The 20,856-nt window shown below is 47.7% G+C and overlaps 1 protein-coding gene across 1 annotated transcript in view; it reads left to right on the top strand.

Annotated features, from left to right (window-relative positions):
* The first annotated feature begins 1,401 nt into the window (after positions 1 to 1,401).
* The window catches only part of mllt11 (MLLT11, transcription factor 7 cofactor), a 36,518-nt gene continuing 17,063 nt past the window's right edge, over positions 1,402 to 20,856 (top strand). Inside the window, exons 1-2 of the transcript XR_004219875.1 lie at positions 1,402 to 1,505; positions 2,623 to 2,741. The gene's annotated coding sequence lies outside the window, so the exon portion shown is untranslated. The remainder of the gene's footprint in view (positions 1,506 to 2,622; positions 2,742 to 20,856) is intronic.

Below are 20,856 nucleotides of genomic sequence, written 5' to 3'. Positions count from 1 at the left end.
ATTGAGAAGCCGGGAGAGGCTCCCCCCAATAAGGTGGATGGTACAGTCCCACACACATGAAGGTGCCATTGAGAAGCCGGGAGAGGCTCCGCCCAATAAGGTGGGTGGTACAGTCCCACACACATGAAGGTGCCATTGAGAAGCCGGGAGAGGCTCCCCCCAATAAGGTGGATGGTACAGTCCCACACACATGAAGGTGCCTTTGAGAAGCCGGGAGAGGCTCCCCCCAATAAGGTGGATGGTACAGTCCCACACACATGAAGGTGCCATTGAGAAGCCGGGAGAGGCTCCCCCCAATAAGGTGGATGGTACAGTCCCACACACATGAAGGTGCCATTGAGAAGCCGGGAGAGGCTCCCCCCAATAAGGTGGGTGGTACAGTCCCACACACATGAAGGTGCCATTGAGAAGCCGGGAGAGGCTCCCCCCAATAAGGTGGATGGTACAGTCCCACACACATGAAGGTGCCATTGAGAAGCCGGGAGAGGCTCCCCCCAATAAGGTGGGTGGTACAGTCCCACACGCATGTAGGTGCCATTGAGAAGCCGGGAGAGGCTCCCCCCAATAAGGTGGATGGTACAGTCCCACACACATGAAGGTGCCATTGAGAAGCCGGGAGAGGCTCCCCCCAATAAGGTGGGTGGTACAGTCCCACACACATGAAGGTGCCATTGAGAAGCCGGGAGAGGCTCCCCCCAATAAGGTGGATGGTACAGTCCCACACACATGAAGGTGCCATTGAGAAGCCGGGAGAGGCTCCCCCCCAATAAGGTGGGTGGTACAGTCCCACACACATGAAGGTGCCATTGAGAAGCCGGGAGAGGCTCCCCCCAATAAGGTGGGTGGTACAGTCCCACACACATGAAGGTGCCATTGAGAAGCCGGGAGAGGCTCCCCCCAATAAGGTGGGTGGTACAGTCCCACACACATGAAGGTGCCATTGAGAAGCCGGGAGAGGCTCCCCCCAATAAGGTGGGTGGTACAGTCCCACACGCATGTAGGTGCCATTGAGAAGCCGGGAGAGGCTCCCCCCAATAAGGTGGGTGGTACAGTCCCACACACATGAAGGTGCCATTGAGAAGCCGGGAGAGGCTCCCCCCAATAAGGTGGATGGTACAGTCCCACACACATGAAGGTGCCTTTGAGAAGCCGGGAGAGGCTCCCCCCAATAAGGTGGATGGTACAGTCCCACACACATGAAGGTGCCTTTGAGAAGCCGGGAGAGGCTCCCCCCAATAAGGTGGATGGTACAGTCCCACACACATGAAGGTGCCTTTGAGAAGCCGGGAGAGGCTCCCCCCAATAAGGTGGATGGTACAGTCCCACACACATGAAGGTGCCTTTGAGAAGCCGGGAGAGGCTCCCCCCAATAAGGTGGATGGTACAGTCCCACACACATGAAGGTGCCATTGAGCTGGGAGAGGCTCCCCCCAATAAGGTGGATGGTACAGTCCCACACACATGAAGGTGCCATTGAGAAGCCGGGAGAGGCTCCCCCCAATAAGGTGGGTGGTACAGTCCCACACACATGAAGGTGCCATTGAGAAGCCGGGAGAGGCTCCCCCCAATAAGGTGGGTGGTACAGTCCCACACACATGAAGGTGCCATTGAGAAGCCGGGAGAGGCTCCCCCCAATAAGGTGGGTGGTACAGTCCCACACACATGAAGGTGCCATTGAGAAGCCGGGAGAGGCTCCCCCCAATAAGGTGGGTGGTACAGTCCCACACACATGAAGGTGCCATTGAGAAGCCGGGAGAGGCTCCCCCCAATAAGGTGGGTGGTACAGTCCCACACACATGAAGGTGCCATTGAGAAGCCGGGAGAGGCTCCCCCCAATAAGGTGGATGGTACAGTCCCACACACATGAAGGTGCCTTTGAGAAGCCGGGAGAGGCTCCCCCCAATAAGGTGGATGGTACAGTCCCACACACATGAAGGTGCCATTGAGCTGGGAGAGGCTCCCCCCAATAAGGTGGATGGTACAGTCCCACACACATGAAGGTGCCATTGAGAAGCCGGGAGAGGCTCCCCCCAATAAGGTGGATGGTACAGTCCCACACACATGAAGGTGCCATTGAGAAGCCGGGAGAGGCTCCCCCCAATAAGGTGGGTGGTACAGTCCCACACACATGAAGGTGCCATTGAGAAGCCGGGAGAGGCCAACAGAAGGCAGGAGATTGGGGGGGGGGGGCACCAACTCAGTGTCTGCCCTGCTGCCCCCCCCCCCCCCACCCCACATACACTCAGGGGCCAAAATGTATTATATTTCTTATAAAATAAATAAGTCTATTTAATATGGGCTGGAAATAGTTACTGTTTACATAAAACATTTTTGAGTATGTGCTTTTACATATCATTCACCGTTCTCCAACTGCCATTTGTGCCAATTAATAGCAGCCCCTGCCAGTATGAGGGGGAAGCCCTGTGCCCAACTGACATTTCAAATGCAGCCTGATGGGCAGCTGTCTGTGTAAAGGTGGGGGGTCTGCACTTGTTTCCCAGTTTCTCTCTCCCTGTCGGGCCCCGGCCTGTTACAGATAACAGTTGGCCATAGCCTAACGGTCATTTCCCAGACACACAGTAGGATGAAGGCAGCCAATCACAGCTCAGTTTTCATACACAGAGAGGGAAACAGCAGTTCCCGGTCAGACCCACTTGCTGCTGACTGACTCTCCTTCTTCGCTACAAAGTGCTGAGAGGTACCAGTTGCCCTGCAGAGCCGGGGGGAGCAGTTCTACAAAGGTAAGATGTTATTATATTGAACCGAACAAAAATTGCACAAGATATACTGGTCTGGGTCATTGTAAGGGGAAAAATATTTTAGTAAAAATACTTTTATATCTATGTATTGATTTTAATTGTTATTTATTGTTTGTTTTTTGCACTGGTACGCACTTTGGATGTATATATGATATTTATGCACCTTGGAGGTATTTAAATAAAATCTATGTGCAATATTAATATATAATATAATATCATGGTTATTATTATTATTATTACAATTATTGAAATTGCCTTTTGGCATTTTTGGATGTTTCCAAGGTGCAATAATAATAATGAGATTATGTGTACTTTATATGTACTTCAGTGTTTCGAAGGTGCAACATCTATTGAAATAGTTAAATCATTGTGATTTTTGTGTTTGTTTTTGTAATTTTTCACTTTCTGTGTGACTTTATATGATTTATGCTAGGTGCAGGGCTGTTTGAAAGCCCTTAGATATGTATATTTTAAGCTCTTGATATATTATGAGCTTGTTATAGGGTTGGCTAGTAGTCCTGCACACTGTGTTAATTAAATGTTGGGGGTATATAACGCGAAATGCGTTAGGAGAGTGGGTACCATGAGGCACTGGGATGCACCTATGCATTGTTTGGTACAGTATGTCTAATATGTTTGCTTTTTGTTGAATTGTTTGTTTCATTTTGAGCCAGGAAATGTTGCTTTATTTCACTGAAATATTTGTTGCTTATTAAGATGGATTTAACTGAATATCCCCCCAACTGCTATTGATAAGGATATTATCTATGTATATATGTTTTTGTTAGAAGTGCCATGCAGTGTGCCACTGGGATGCCGGGGGGCCAGGAAACTTCAGCAAAATTTAGCAGTCAGTAGTTTAAAATTATCAACCAATCAACCCCATTCGGGAGCCCCCCTTTGGCTACAGCCTAAAATGTGATGGGAGTGTTTACTTGCACCCTAGAGCTGAATGGAACCACCTATTGTCTCACCCACAAATATCCTTATAGAACTATATTAGTATTATGGAATCTCTCTATACATGTCATGGGTGTAGTTACAGGGCTGTTTCTGCAGGATTGTGCTTACTACAGAGAAATAACCATGCAGCCATTATGATGGTATCGCTCTGTCCAGGCATTGGGTATGGTTTGGGGGCTGTTCATGCAGGATTGGGTATGGTTTGGGGGTTGTTTCTGCAGGATTGTGCTTACTACAGAGAAATAACCATGCAGCCATTATGATGGTATCGCTCTGTCCAGGCATTGGGTATGGTTTGGGGGCTGTTCCTGCAGGATTGGGTATTGTTTGGGGGCTGTTTCTGCAGGATTGTGTTTAGTACAGAGAAATAACCATGCAGCCATTATGATGGTATCTCTCTGTCCAGACATTGGGTATGGTTTGGGGGCTGTTTCTGCAGGATTGGGTATTGTTTGGGGGCTGTTTCTGCAGGATTGTGTTTAGTACAGAGAAATAACCATGCAGCCATTATGATGGTATCGCTCTGTCCAGGCATTGGGTGTGGTTTGGGGGCTGTTCCTGCAGGATTGGGTATGGTTTTGGTGATGTTTCCACAGGATTGTGCTTAGTACAGAGAAATAACCATGCAGCCATTATGATGGTATCGCTCTGTCCAGGCATTGGGTATGGTTTGGGGGCTGTTTCTTCAGGATTGGGTATGGTTTGGGGGCTGATTCTGCAGGATTGTGTTTAGTACAGAGAAATAACCATGCAGCCATTATGATGGTATCGCTCTGTCAAGGTATTGGGTATGGTTTGGGGGCTGTTCCTGCAGGATAGGGTATGGTTTGGGGGCTGTTTCTGCAGGATTGTGTTTAGTACAGAGAAATAACCATGCAGCCATTATGATGGTATTGCTCTGTCCAGGCATTGGGGATTTTGGGGGCTGTTTCTGCAGGATTGGGTATGGTTTGGGGGTTGTTTCTGAAGGATTGTGTTTAGTACAGAGAAATAACCATGCAGCCATTATGATGGTATCGCTCTGTCCAGGCATTGGGTATGGTTTGGGGGCTGTTTCTGCAGGATTGGGTATGGTTTGGGGGCTGTTTCTGAAGGATTGTGTTTAGTACAGAGAAATAACCATGCAGCCATTATGATGGTATCGCTCTGTCCAGGCATTGGGTATGGTTTGGGGGCTGTTTCTGCAGGATTGTGGTTAGTACAGAGAAATAACCATGCAGCCATTATGATGGTATCGCTCTGTCCAGGCTTTCGGTATGGTTTGGGGGCTGTTCCTGCAGGATTGTGCTTAGTACAGAGAAAAAACCATGCAGCCTTTATGATTGTATCGCTCTGTCCAGGCATTGGGTGTGGTTTGGGGGCTGTTCCTGCAGGATTGGGTACGGTTTGGGGGATGTTTCTGCAGGATTGGGTACGGTTTGGGGGCTGTTCCTGCAGGATTGGGTACGGTTTGGGGGCTGTTCCTGCAGGATTGGGTATGGTTTTGGTGATGTTTCCACAGGATTGTGCTTAGTACAGAGAAATAACCATGCAGCCATTATGATGGTATCGCTCTGTCCAGGCATTGGGTGTGGTTTGGGGGCTGTTCCTGCAGGATTGGGTATGGTTTGGGGGCTGTTTCTTCAGGATTGGGTATTGTTTGGGGGCTGTTTCTGCAGGATTGTGTTTAGTACAGAGAAATAACATGCAGCCATTATGATGATATCGCTCTGTCCAGGCATTGGGTGTGGTTTGGGGGCTGTTCCTGCAGGATTGGGTATGGTTTGGGGGCTGTTTCTGCAGGATTGTGCTTAGTACAGAGAAATAACCATGCAGCCATTATGATGGTATCGCTCTGTCCAGGCATTGGGTATGGTTTGGGGGCTGTTCCTGCAGGATTGGGTATGGTTTGGGGGCTGTTTCTGCAGGATTGTGTTTAGTACAGAGAAATAACCATGCAGCCATTATGATGGTATCGCTCTGTCCAGGCATTGGGTGTGGTTTGGGGGCTGTTCCTGCAGGATTGGGTATGGTTTGGGGGTTGTTTCTGCAGGATTGTGCTTAGTACAGAGAAATAACCATGCAGCCATTATGATGGTATCGCTCTGTCCAGGCATTGGGTATGGTTTGGGGGCTGTTCCTGCAGGATTGGGTATGGTTTGGGGGTTGTTTCTGCAGGATTGTGCTTAGTACAGAGAAATAACCATGCAGCCATTATGATGGTCTAGCTCTGTCCAGGCATTGGGTATGGTTGGGGGGCTGTTTCTGCAGGATTGGGTATGGTTTGGGGGCTGTTTCTGCAGGATTGTGCTTAGTACAGAGAAATAACCATGCAGCCATTATGATGGTATTGCTCTGTCCAGGCATTGGGTATTTTTGGGGGGCTGTTTCTGCAGAATTGGGTATGGTTTGGGGGCTGTTCCTGCAGGATTGTGTTTAGTACAGAGAAATAACCATGCAGCCATTATGATGGTATCGCTCTGTCCAGGCATTGGGTATGGTTTGGGGGCTGTTTCTGCAGGATTGGGTATGGTTTGGGGGCTGTTCCTGCAGGATTGTGCTTAGTACAGAGAAATAACCATGCAGCCTTTATGATGGTATCGCTCTGTCCAGGCATTGGGTATGGTTTGGGGGCTGTTTCTACAGGATTGTGTTTAGTACAGAGAAATAACCATGCAGCCATTATGATGGTATCGCTCTGTCCAGGCATTGGGTATGGTTTGGGGGCTGTTCCTGCAGGATTGGGTACGGTTTGGGGGATGTTTCTGCAGGATTGTGCTTAGTACAGAGAAATATCCATGCAGCCATTATGATGGTATCGCTCTGTCCAGGCATTGGGGATTTTTTGGGGGCTGTTTCTGCAGGATTGGGTATGGTTTGGGGGCTGTTTCTGCAGGGTTGGGTATGGTTTGGGGGCTGTTCCTGCAGGATTGGGTATGGTTTGGGGGCTGTTTCTTCAGGATTGTACTTAGTACAGAGAAATAACCATGCAGCCATTATGATGGTATCGCTCTGTCCAGGCATTGGGTATGGTTGGGGGCTGTTTCTGCAGGATTGGGTATGGTTTGGGGGCTGTTTCTGCAGGATTGTGCTTAGTACAGAGAAATAACCATGCAGCCATTATGATGGTATCGCTCTGTCCAGACACAAAAAGCAATAAGGGGAGCACACACCAGGATAGCAGGCTGTAACATGCACACGGCGCTACCACGCTCCCCAATGGCCCCCGACAGGGCCAAAATTCAAAGGGAAAAAATGGAAGTAGAAGCGGAGCGCCAGGCAATAGTTTAGTAAAAACATATATTTATTTCCATATCATTAAAAACATGATAAACATAGAGGAGTGTTCTCACCCATACAGCTTGACGCGTTTCGTGGCTAACATGCCACTTCCTCAGAAGCTGAATTGTAACACTGACCACCACCGGTTTTTAACCAATTAGTCCCAAAAATAAACACACCCACTAATCCATCATTAACCCCATGAGTGAATAAAATCAGTTAAAAACATATGCATCCAAAAGATGACAGGGGAAAGTACATCCAAGCACATTAACCCCCTAGCCCCAAAACCATCATAATAGCAAATTACCATATGAATACATGGTTGAGCATACCAAAACAAATACAACTATCTCATATATAATGAGTCAAAACTGGAGTAGCCCTAGACTCTAATAAACACAGGTTTGTAACATACATCCTCAAAGGTGCAATAGTAGCTATCATTTACACGATATCTCCCATTCCCTATTAACGCCCCCATACTGTTCCGTTGTTTTAAGGCGAAAAATCCATTGAACTTCACTCTCCAATAGCCTATTATCCAAGTCACCTCGCCTTATGTTAACCCTTGGTTTATCAATTATTTGGAAAGTCACCCGACCACCATCACAATGTCTCTCTCTTATATGTTTAGCAATTGCCGATTTATAATCCTGCCTCTCTATAGCTGATAAGTGTTCCAAAAATCTGGTCCCGGCTCTTCTAATAGTCTTACCGACATACTGGGCCCCACACTCACACGTGGCTAAATAAATGATCCCTTTTGACTGGCAATTAAAATATTGGGGAATATCAAAAATTTGCCCTGTGACAGTGCAGGTAAAGGTTCTAGAAACATTAATGATCCCACAGGCCTTACACCTATTCCTTCCACACTTATAGGTGCCTTTATGGCGCAACCAAGTAGGCTCCTGTTCCTGTTCCTTCCTGCCTGACAAATATAAACTTCTGGAAATCCATGAGGAAACATTTTTAGCCCTCCTATAAGTAAAGCGGGGAGTAATGTCCAAAACATCACGCAGGACCGGATCCTGCCTAAGGATGCCCCAATGTTTGCGTATACTCCTCTGTATATCAAATACGCCACGCCCATAAGTGGTACAGAACCTGGGTTTCATGTTGAAACCCCCTCGACGTGCGATATTCCTGCTCTTGGGACTCAATAAATCCATCCTATCCATTGCCACAGCCCTTTCATAGGCCATTTTAATGACCGCAGTATCATAACCCCGCTGGGTAAACCTATCCCAAAGTTGCATGGCCTGCTCCTGAAACTTATCCCAAGTGGAGCAAATCCGCCGAAGGCGTAAAAATTGCCCAACAGGGATACCCCTAATGCAAGCCCTGGGGTGACCACTCTCAGCATGGAGAATAGCGATATGGCGATATAGGTCAGTACTTACTATACCATCGGTTGTAGACAAAACCACATCCAAAAACGGGATCCTGTCTGGGTCAGTTTCATAAGTAAAGTGGATACCTTCCACAGCCTCATTACAATAATCAATGAAAGATCGCAATGAGGATTCATCCCCATCCCAAACCCCAATGCAGTCATCTATGTAGCGATAGAAACGTATCAGTCGATTTTGAAAGGGATTACTAGCTCCAAAGACGTGAAGCCGCTCCCACCAACCCATGAACAGGTTGGCATATGTGGCAGCGAAGGAAGCACCCATTGCGGCTCCACGTCTCTGGAGATAGAATGTCCCATTAAACAAAAAATAATTAGTATGCAGAAGAAAATGGACAGCTTGCATAATAAAATCCATTTGTACCGATGAAAATCCCCCATTCAGCTCTAGCCAAAATTGTATGGACCGTAAACCTAAACTATGATCAATGGAGGAATACAGAGCAGTCACATCCATTGAAAACCACCTATAGGTAGGTTTCCAAACCAAATCTGCCAATTTATTAATACACATAGGGGTGTCTCTAAGATAGGTTGGTAACTGCACCACCAAAGGCATCAGCAACTTATCAATATAGCGGGAAAGCCCTTCATTCAATGATCCAATTCCTGCCACAATCGGGCGTCCCTTCACATTTTCCAAGGATTTATGTACCTTCGGAAGAGTGTGAAAGACGGGAATAGTTGGGTGGGCACAATAGAGGAATTCATATTCTTTCTTATCAAGGATCCCCATAGACAAACCCTCACATAGCAAATCATTCAATAATTTCTGGAACCATGTCGTGGGGTCTTTATCTAGAGACCTATAAGTATCGGTATCCCCTAATTGACGCATCACCTCAGTCTTATAAGCCGACGCATCTAAGACCACCACGGACCCTCCTTTGTCCGCTGCCTTAACAACTACCTCTCTGTCTCTACTCAGAGACTTCAAAGCCTCACTCTCCCCAGGGGTTTCTTATACTGGATCTAACACGCTCTCTACCCCATTTCATTGCTAAATCCTCAATGTCCTGTTGTACCAATTTCTGAAACAGAACTATATTGTGACTTCTCGATTGTATGGGGTAAAAGCTCGATTTAGACCTTAAACCGGTATGAATCACTGGCAAATCGTTTTCACCCATCATGCTTTCCCTACACAAATCAGTCAAAGTCTGGATAGCACATTCATCTTGGAAATCCATAGGGCATGACATATTGGCTTGAGAAATACAATCCACATCATCCTCTGTCCAGGCATTGGGTATGGTTTGGGGGCTGTTTCTGCAGGATTGGGTATGGTTTGGGGGCTGTTTCTTCAGGATTGGGTATGGTTTGGGGGTAGTTTCTGCAGGATTGTGCTTAGTACAGAGAAATACCCATGCAGCCATTATGATGGTATCGCTCTGTCCAGGTATTGGGTATGGTTTGGGGGCTGTTTCTGCAGGATTGGGTATGGTTTGGGGGTTGTTTCTGAAGGATTGTGTTTAGTACAGAGAAATAACCATGCAGCCATTATGATGGTATCGCTCTGTCCAGGTATTGGGTATGGTTTGGGGGCTGTTCCTGCAGGATTGGGTATGGTTTGGGGGCTGTTTCTGCAGGATTGGGTATGGTTTGGGGGCTGTTCCTGCAGGATTGGGTGTGGTTTGGGGGCTGTTTCTGCAGGATTGTGTTCGGTAGAGAGAAATAACCATGCAGCTAATATGATGGTATCGCTCTGTCCAGGCATTGGGTATGGTTTGGGGGCTGTTTCTGCAGGATTGTGTTTAGTACAGAGAAATAACCATGCAGCTAATATGATGGTATCGCTCTGTCCAGGCATTGGGGATTTTTTGGGGGCTGTTTCTGCAGGATTGGGTATGGTTTGGGGGCTGTTTCTGCAGGATTGTGTTTAGTACAGAGAAATAACCATGCAGCCATTATGATGATTTCGCTCTGTCCAGACATTGGGTATGGTTTGGGGGCTGTTTCTGCAGGATTGGGTATGGTTTGGGGGCTGTTCCTGCAGGATTGGGTATGGTTTGGGGGCTGTTTCTGCAGGATTGTGCTTAGTACAGAGAAATAACCATGCAGCCATTATGATGGTATCGCTCTGTCCAGGCATTGGGTATGGTTTGGGGGCTGTTTCTGCAGGATTGGGTATGGTTTGGGGGCTGTTCCTGCAGGATTGGGTGTGGTTTGGGGGCTGTTTCTGCAGGATTGGGTATGGTTTGGGGGTTGTTTCTGAAGGATTGTGTTTAGTACAGAGAAATAACCATGCAGCAATTATGATGGTATCGCTCTGTCCAGGCATTGGGGATTTTTTGGGGGCTGTTTCTGCAGGATTGGGTATGGTTTAGGGGCTGTTTCTGCAGGATTGTGTTTAGTACAGAGAAATAACCATGCAGCCATTATGATGATTTCGCTCTGTCCAGGCATTGGGTATGGTTTGGGGGCTGTTTCTGCAGGATTGGGTATGGTTTGGGGGCTGTTTCTGCAGGATTGTGTTATATATACAGAGAAATAACCATGCAGCCATTATGATGGTATCGCTCTGTCCAGGTATTGGGTATGGTTTGGGGGCTGTTTCTGCAGGATTGGGTATGGTTTGGGGGCTGTTCCTGCAGGATTGGGTATGGTTTGGGGGCTGTTTCTGCAGGATTGTGCTTAGTACAGAGAAATAACCATGCAGCCATTATGATGGTATCGCTCTGTCCAGGCATTGGGTATGGTTTGGGGGCTGTTTCTGCAGGATTGGGTATGGTTTGGGGGCTGTTTCTGCAGGATTGTGTTTAGTACAGAGAAATAACCATGCAGCCATTATGATGGTATCGCTCTGTCCAGGTATTGGGTATGGTTTGGGGGCTGTTTCTGCAGGATTGGGTATGTTTTGGGGGCTGTTCCTGCAGGATTGGGTATGGTTTGGGGGCAGTTTCTGCAGGATTGTGCTTAGTACAGAGAAATAACCATGCAGCCATTATGATGGTATCGCTCTGTCCAGGCATTGGGTATGGTTTGGGGGCTGTTCCTGCAGGATTGGGTATGGTTTGGGGGTTGTTTCTGAAGGATTGTGTTTAGTACAGAGAAATAACCATGCAGCCATTATGATGGTATCGCTCTGTCCAGGCATTGGGGATTTTTTGGGGGCTGTTTCTGCAGGATTGGGTATGTTTTGGGGGCTGTTTCTGCAGGATTGTGTTTAGTACAGAGAAATAACCATGCAGCCATTATGATGATATCGCTCTGTCCAGGCATTGGGTATGGTTTGGGGACTGTTTCTGCAGGATTGTGTTTAGTACAGAGAAATAACCATGCAGCCATTATGATGGTATCGCTCTGTCCAGGCATTGGGTGTGGTTTGGGGGCTGTTTCTGCAGGATTGGGTATGGTTTGGGGGTTGTTCCTGCAGGATTGGGTATGGTTTGGGGGCTGTTTCTGCAGGATTGTGTTTAGTACAGAGAAATAACCATGCAGCCATTATGATGATTTCGCTCTGTCCAGGCATTGGGTATGGTTTGGGGGCTGTTTCTGCAGGATTGGGTATGGTTTGGGGGCTGTTTCTGCAGGATTGTGTTTAGTACAGAGAAATAACCATGCAGCCATTATGATGGTATCGCTCTGTCCAGGTATTGGGTATGGTTTGGGGGCTGTTTCTGCAGGATTGGGTATGGTTTGGGGGCTGTTCCTGCAGGATTGGGTATGGTTTGGGGGCTGTTTCTGCAGGATTGTGCTTAGTACAGAGAAATAACCATGCAGCCATTATGATGGTATCGCTCTGTCCAGGCATTGGGTATGGTTTGGGGGCTGTTTCTGCAGGATTGGGTATGGTTTGGGGGCTGTTTCTGCAGGATTGTGTTTAGTACAGAGAAATAACCATGCAGCCATTATGATGGTATCGCTCTGTCCAGGTATTGGGTATGGTTTGGGGGCTGTTTCTGCAGGATTGGGTATGGTTTGGGGGCTGTTCCTGCAGGATTGGGTATGGTTTGGGGGCTGTTTCTGCAGGATTGTGCTTAGTACAGAGAAATAACCATGCAGCCATTATGATGGTATCGCTCTGTCCAGGCATTGGGTATGGTTTGGGGGCTGTTTCTGCAGGATTGGGTATGGTTTGGGGGCTGTTCCTGCAGGATTGGGTGTGGTTTGGGGGCTGTTCCTGCAGGATTGGGTATGGTTTGGGGGTTGTTTCTGAAGGATTGTGTTTAGTACAGAGAAATAACCATGCAGCCATTATGATGGTATCGCTCTGTCCAGGCATTGGGTATGGTTTGGGGGCTGTTTCTGCAGGATTGGGTATGGTTTGGGGGCTGTTTCTGCAGGATTGTGTTTAGTACAGAGAAATAACCATGCAGCCATTATGATGGTATCGCTCTGTCCAGGTATTGGGTATGGTTTGGGGGCTGTTTCTGCAGGATTGGGTATGGTTTGGGGGCTGTTCCTGCAGGATTGGGTATGGTTTGGGGGCTGTTTCTGCAGGATTGTGCTTAGTACAGAGAAATAACCATGCAGCCATTATGATGGTATCGCTCTGTCCAGGCATTGGGTATGGTTTGGGGGCTGTTTCTGCAGGATTGGGTATGGTTTGGGGGCTGTTCCTGCAGGATTGGGTGTGGTTTGGGGGCTGTTCCTGCAGGATTGGGTGTGGTTTGGGGGCTGTTCCTGCAGGATTGGGTATGGTTTGGGGGTTGTTTCTGAAGGATTGTGTTTAGTACAGAGAAATAACCATGCAGCCATTATGATGGTATCGCTCTGTCCAGGCATTGGGGATTTTTTGGGGGCTGTTTCTGCAGGATTGGGTATGTTTTGGGGGCTGTTTCTGCAGGATTGTGTTTAGTACAGAGAAATAACCATGCAGCCATTATGATGATATCGCTCTGTCCAGGTATTGGGTATGGTTTGGGGGCTGTTTCTGCAGGATTGGGTATGGTTTGGGGGCTGTTTCTGCAGGATTGTGCTTAGTACAGAGAAATAACCATGCAGCCATTATGATGGTATCGCTCTGTCCAGGCATTGGGTGTGGTTTGGGGGCTGTTCCTGCAGGATTGGGTATGGTTTGGGGGCTGTTTCTGCAGGATTGTGTTTAGTACAGAGAAATAACCATGCAGCCATTATGATGGTATCGCTCTGTCCAGGCATTGGGTGTGGTTTGGGGGCTGTTTCTGCAGGATTGGGTGTGGTTTGGGGGCTGTTTCTGCAGGATTGGGTATGGTTTGGGGGTTGTTTCTGAAGGATTGTGTTTAGTACAGAGAAATAACCATGCAGCCATTATGATGGTATCGCTCTGTCCAGGCATTGGGGATATTTTGGGGGCTGTTTCTGCAGGATTGGGTATGGTTTGGGGGCTGTTTCTGCAGGATTGGGTATGGTTTGGGGGCTGTTCCTGCAGGATTGGGTATGGTTTGGGGGCTGTTTCTGCAGGATTGTGTTTAGTACTGAGAAATAACCATGCAGCTATTTTGATGGTATCTCTCTGTCCAGGCATTGGGTATTGTTTGGGGGCTGTTTCTGCAGGATTGGGTATGGTTTGGGGGCTGTTTCTTCAGGATTGTGTTTAGTACAGAGAAATAACCATGCAGCCATTATGATGGTATCGCTCTGTCCAGGCATTGGGTATGGTTTGGGGGCTGTTTCTGCAGGATTGGGTATGGTTTGGGGGCTGTTTCTGCAGGATTGTGTTTAGTACAGAGAAATAACCATGCAGCCATTATGATGGTATCGCTCTGTCCAGGTATTGGGTGTGGTTTGAGGGCTGTTTCTGCAAGATTGGGTATGGTTTGGGGGCTGTTTCTGCAGGATTGTGCTTAGTACAGAGAAATAACCATGCAGTCATTATGATGGTATCGCTCTGTCGAGACATTGGGTATGGTTTGGGGGCTGTTTCTGCAGGATTGGGTATGGTTTGGGGGCTGTTTCTGCAGGATTGTGTTTAGTACAGAGAAATAACCATGCAGCCATTATGATGGTATCACTCTGTCAAGGCTTTGGGTATGGTTTGGGGGCTGTTTCTGCACGATTGTGCTTAGTACAGAGAAATAACCATGCAGCCATTATGATGGTATCACTCTGTCCAGGTATTGGGTATGGTTTGGGGGCTGTTTCTGCACGATTGTGTTTAGTACAGAGAAATAACCATGCAGCCATTATGATGGTATCACTCTGTCAAGGCTTTGGGTATGGTTTGGGGGCTGTTTCTGCACGATTGTGCTTAGTACAGAGAAATAACCATGCAGCCATTATGATGGTATCACTCTGTCAAGGCTTTGGGTATGGTTTGGGGGCTGTTTCTGCACGATTGTGCTTAGTACAGAGAAATAACCATGCAGCCATTAGGATGGTATCGCTCTTTCCAGGCATTGGGTATGGTTTGGGGGCTGTTCATGCAGGATTGGGTATGGTTTGGGGGTTGTTTCTGAAGGATTGTGTTTAGTACAGAGAAATAACCATGCAGCCATTATGATGGTATCGCTCTGTCCAGGCATTGGGTATGGTTTGGGGGCTGTTTCTGCAGGATTGGGTATGGTTTGGGGGCTGTTCATGCAGGATTGGGTATGGTTTGGGGGCTGTTTCTGCAGGATTGTGCTTAGTACAGAGAAATAACCATGCAGCCATTATGATGGTATCGCTCTTTCCAGGCATTGGGTATGGTTTGAGGGGCTGTTTTTGCAGGATTGGGTATGGTTTGGGGGCTGTTCCTGCGGGATTGTGCTTAGTACAGAGAAATAACCATGCAGCCATTATGATGGTATCGCTCTGTCCAGGTATTGGGTGTGGTTTGAGGGCTGTTTCTGCAGGATTGTGCTTAGTACAGAGAAATAACCATGCAGCCATTAGGATGGTATCGCTCTTTCCAGGCATTGGGTATGGTTTGGGGGCTGTTCCTGCAGGATTGGGTATGGTTTGGGGGTTGTTTCTGCAGGATTGTGTTTAGTACAGAGAAATAACCATGCAGCCATTATGATGGTATCGCTCTGTCCAGGCATTGGGTATGGTTTGGGGGCTGTTTCTGCAGGATTGGGTATGGTTTGGGGGCTGTTCATGCAGGATTGGGTATGGTTTGGGGGCTGTTTCTGCAGGATTGTGCTTAGTACAGAGAAATAACCATGCAGCCATTATGATGGTATCGCTCTGTCCAGGTATTGGGTGTGGTTTGGGGGCTGTTGCTGCAGGATTGTGTTTAGTACAGAGAAATAACCATGCAGCCATTATGATGGTATTGCTCTGTCCAGGCATTGGGTATGGTTTGGGGGCTGTTTCTGCAGGATTAGGTATGGTTTGGGGGCTGTTTCTGCAGGATTGTGCTTAGTACAGAAAAATAACCATGCAGCTATTATGATGGTATCGCTCTGTCCAGGCATTGGGTATGGTTTGGGGGCTGTTTCTGCAGGATTGGGTATGGTTTGGGGGCTGTTCCTGCAGGATTGGGTGTGGTTTGGGGGCTGTTCCTGCAGGATTGGGTATGGTTTGGGGATTGTTTCTGAAGGATTGTGTTTAGTACAGAGAAATAACCATGCAGCCATTATGATGATATCGCTCTGTCCAGGCATTGGGTGTGGTTTGGGGGCTGTTCCTGCAGGATTGGGTATGGTTTGGGGGCTGTTTCTGCAGGATTGTGTTTAGTACAGAGAAATAACCATGCAGCCATTATGATGGTATCGCTCTGTCAAGGCATTGGGGATATTTTGGGGGCTGTTTCTGCAGGATTGGGTATGGTTTGGGGGCTGTTTCTGCAGGATTGGGTATGGTTTGGGGGCTGTTCCTGCAGGATTGGGTATGGTTTGGGGGCTGTTTCTGCAGGATTGTGTTTAGTACTGAGAAATAACCATGCAGCTATTTTGATGGTATCTCTCTGTCCAGGCATTGGGTATTGTTTGGGGGCTGTTTCTTCAGGATTGGGTATGGTTTGGGGGTTGTTTCTGCAGGATTGTGTTTAGTACAGAGAAATAACCATGCAGCCATTATGATGGTATCGCTCTGTCCAGGTATTGGGTGTGGTTTGAGGGCTGTTTCTGCAAGATTGGGTATGGTTTGGGGGCTGTTTCTGCAGGATTGTGCTTAGTACAGAGAAATAACCATGCAGTCATTATGATGGTATCGCTCTGTCGAGACATTGGGTATGGTTTGGGGACTGTTTCTGCAGGATTGGGTATGGTTTGGGGGCTGTTTCTGCAGGATTGTGCTTAGTACAGAGAAATAACCATGCAGCCATTATGATGGTATCACTCTGTCCAGGTATTGGGTGTGGTTTGAGGGCTGTTTCTGCAGGATTGTGCTTAGTACAGAGAAATAACCATGCAGCCATTAGGATGGTATCGCTCTGTCCAGGCATTGGGTATGGTTTGGGGGCTGTTCCTACAGGATTGGGTATGGTTTGGGGGCTGTTTCTGCAGGATTGTGCTTAGGACAGAGAAATAACCATGCAGCCATTATGATGGTATCGCTCTGTCCAGGTATTGGGTGTGGTTTGAGGGCTGTTTCTGCAGGATTGTGCTTAGTACAGAGAAATAACCATGCAGCCATTAGGATGGTATCGCTCTTTCCAGGCATTGGGTGTGGTTTGGGGGCTGTTCATGCAGGATTGGGTATGGTTTGGGGGTTGTTTCTGAAGGATTGTGTTTAGTACAGAGAAATAACCATGCAGCCATTATGATGGTATCGCTCTGTCCAGGCATTGGGTATGGTTTGGGGGCTGTTTCTGCAGGATTGGGTATGGTTTGGGGGCTGTTCATGCAGGATTGGGTATGGTTTGGGGGCTGTTTCTGCAGGATTGTGCTTAGTACAGAGAAATAACCATGCAGCCATTAGGATGGTATCGCTCTTTCCAGGCATTGGGTATGGTTTGGGGGCTGTTTCTGCAGGATTGGGTATGGTTTGGGGGTTGTTTCTGAAGGATTGTGTTTAGTACAGAGAAATAACCATGCAGCCATTATGATGGTATCGCTCTGTCCAGGCATTGGGGATATTTTGGGGGCTGTTTCTGCAGGATTGGGTATGGTTTGGGGGCTGTTCCTGCAGGATTGGGTATGGTTTGGGGGCTGTTTCTGCAGGATTGTGCTTAGTACAGAGAAATAACCATGCAGCCATTATGATGGTATCGCTCTGTCCAGGCATTGGGTATGGTTTGGGGGCTGTTTCTGCAGGATTGTGTTTAGTACTGAGAAATAACCATGCAGCCATTATGATGGTATCGCTCTGTCCAGGCATTGGGTATTGTTTGGGGGCTGTTTCTTCAGGATTGGGTATGGTTTGGGGGTTGTTTCTGCAGGATTGTGTTTAGTACAGAGAAATAACCATGCAGCCATTATGATGGTATCGCTCTGTCCAGGTATTGGGTGTGGTTTGAGGGCTGTTTCTGCAAGATTGGGTATGGTTTGGGGGCTGTTTCTGCAGGATTGTGCTTAGTACAGAGAAATAACCATGCAGTCATTATGATGGTATCGCTCTGTCGAGACATTGGGTATGGTTTGGGGGCTGTTTCTGCAGGATTGGGTATGGTTTGGGGGCTGTTTCTGCAGGATTGTGTTTAGTACAGAGAAATAACCATGCAGCCATTATGATGGTATCACTCTGTCAAGGCTTTGGGTATGGTTTGGGGGCTGTTCCTGCAGGATTGTGCTTAGTACAGAGAAATAACTATGCAGCCATTATGATGGTATCGCTCTGTCCAGGTATTGGGTGTGGTTTGAGGGCTGTTTCTGCAGGATTGTGCTTAGTACAGAGAAATAACCATGCAGCTTTTAGGATGGTATCGCTCTGTCCAGGCATTGGGTATGGTTTGGGGGCTGTTCCTGCAGGATTGGGTATGGTTTGGGGGCTGTTTCTGCAGGATTGTGCTTAGGACAGAGAAATAACCATGCAGCCATTATGATGGTATCGCTCTGTCCAGGTATTGGGTGTGGTTTGAGGGCTGTTTCTGCAGGATTGTGCTTAGTACAGAGAAATAACCATGCAGCCATTAGGATGGTATCGCTCTTTCCAGGCATTGGGTATGGTTTGGGGGCTGTTCATGCAGGATTGGGTATGGTTTGGGGGTTGTTTCTGAAGGATTGTGTTTAGTACAGAGAAATAACCATGCAGCCATTATGATGGTATCGCTCTGTCCAGGCATTGGGTATGGTTTGGGGGCTGTTTCTGCAGGATTGGGTATGGTTTGGGGGCTGTTCATGCAGGATTGGGTATGGTTTGGGGACTGTTTCTGCAGGATTGTGCTTAGTACAGAGAAATAACCATGCAGCCATTATGATGGTATCGCTCTGTCAAGGTATTAGGTGTGGTTTGGGGGCTGTTTCTGCAGGATTGTGTTTAGTACAGAGAAATAACCATGCAGCCATTATGATGGTATTGCTCTGTCCAGGCATTGGGTATGGTTTGGGGGCTGTTTCTGCAGGATTGGGTATGGTTTGGGGGATATTTCTGCAGGATTGGGTATGGTTTGGGGGCTGTTTCTGCAGGATTGGGTATGGTTTGGGGGATATTTCTGCAGGATTGGGTATGGTTTGGGGGCTGTTTCTGCAGGATTGGGTATGGTTTGGGGGCTGTTTCTGCAGGATTGGGTATGGTTTGGGGGCTGTTTCTGCAGGATTGTGCTTAGTACAGAGAAATAACCATGCAGCCATTATGATGGTATCGCTCTGTCCAGGCATTGGGTATGGTTTGGGGGCTGTTTCTGCAGGATTGGGTATGGTTTGGGGGCTGTTTCTGCAGGATTGTGTTTATTACAGAGAAATAACCATGCAGCCATTATGATGGTATCGCTCTGTCCAGGCATTGGGTATGGTTTGGGGGCTGTTTCTGCAGGATTGGGTATGGTTTGGGGGCTGTTTCTGCAGGATTGTGCTTAGTACAGAGAAATAACCATGCAGCCATTATGATGATATCGCTCTGTCCAGGTATTGGGTGTGGTTTGAGGGCTGTTTCTGCAGGATTGTGCTTAGTACAGAGAAATAACCATGCAGCCATTAGGATGGTATCGCTCTTTCCAGGCATTGGGTATGGTTTGGGGGCTGTTTCTGCAGGATTGGGTATGGTTTGGGGGCTGTTTCTGCAGGATTGTGTTTAGTACAGAGAAATAACCATGCAGCCATTATGATGGTATCGCTCTGTCCAGGTATTGGGTATGGTTTGGGGGCTGTTTCTGCAGGATTGGGTATGGTTTGGGGGCTGTTTCTGCAGGATTGTGCTTAGTACAGAGAAATAACCATGCAGCCATTATGATGGTATCGCTCTGTCAAGGCATTGGGTGTGGTTTGGGGGCTGTTCCTGCAGGATTGGGTATGGTTTGGGGGCTGTTTCTGCAGGATTGTGTTTAGTACAGAGAAATAACCATGCAGCCATTATGATGGTATCGCTCTGTCCAGGCATAGGGGATATTTTGGGGGCTGTTTCTGCAGGATTGGGTATGGTTTGGGGGCTGTTTCTGCAGGATTGTGTTTAGTACAGAGAAATAACCATGCAGCCATTATGATGATTTCGCTCTGTCCAGGCATTGGGTATGGTTTGGGGGCTGTTTCTGCAGGATTGGGTGTGGTTTGGGGGCTGTTTCTGCAGGATTGTGTTTAGTACAGAGAAATAACCATGCAGCCATTATGATGGTATCGCTCTGTCCAGGTATTGGGTATGGTTTGGGGGCTGTTTCTGCAGGATTGGGTATGGTTTGGGGGCTGTTCCTGCAGGATTGGGTATGGTTTGGGGGCTGTTTCTGCAGGATTGTGCTTAGTACAGAGAAATAACCATGCAGCCATTATGATGGTATCGCTCTGTCCAGGCATTGGGTATGGTTTGGGGGCTGTTTCTGCAGGATTGGGTATGGTTTGGGGGCTGTTTCTGCAGGATTGTGTTTAGTACAGAGAAATAACCATGCAGCCATTATGATGGTATCGCTCTGTCCAGGTATTGGGTATGGTTTGGGGGCTGTTTCTGCAGGATTGGATATGGTTTGGGGGCTGTTCCTGCAGGATTGGGTATGGCTTGGGGGCTGTTCCTGCAGGATTGGGTGTGGTTTGGGGGCTGTTCCTGCAGGATTGGGTATGGTTTGGGGGTTGTTTCTGTAGGATTGTGTTTAGTACAGAGAAATAACCATGCAGCCATTATGATGGTATCGCTCTGTCCAGGCATTGGGTGTGGTTTGGGGGCTGTTTCTGCAGGATTGGGTGTGGTTTGGGGGCTGTTTCTGCAGGATTGGGTATGGTTTGGGGGTTGTTTCTGAAGGATTGTGTTTAGTACAGAGAAATAACCATGCAGCCATTATGATGGTATCGCTCTGTCCAGGCATTGGGGATATTTTGGGGGCTGTTTCTGCAGCATTGGGTATGGTTTGGGGGCTGTTTCTACAGGATTGGGTATGGTTTGGGGGCTGTTCCAGCAGGATTGGGTATGGTTTGGGGGCTGTTTCTGCAGGATTGTGCTTAGTACAGAGAAATAACCATGCAGCCATTATGATGGTATCGCTCTGTCCAGGCATTGGGTATGGTTTGGGGGCTGTTTCTGCAGGAT

This window comes from Xenopus tropicalis, chromosome 8 (genome assembly GCF_000004195.4).
Source record: "Xenopus tropicalis strain Nigerian chromosome 8, UCB_Xtro_10.0, whole genome shotgun sequence".
NCBI classification, from domain to species: domain Eukaryota; kingdom Metazoa; phylum Chordata; class Amphibia; order Anura; family Pipidae; genus Xenopus; species Xenopus tropicalis.
The sequence above is the reverse complement of the archived record's forward strand: the minus strand, read 5'-3'. Positions and strand labels throughout refer to the sequence as shown.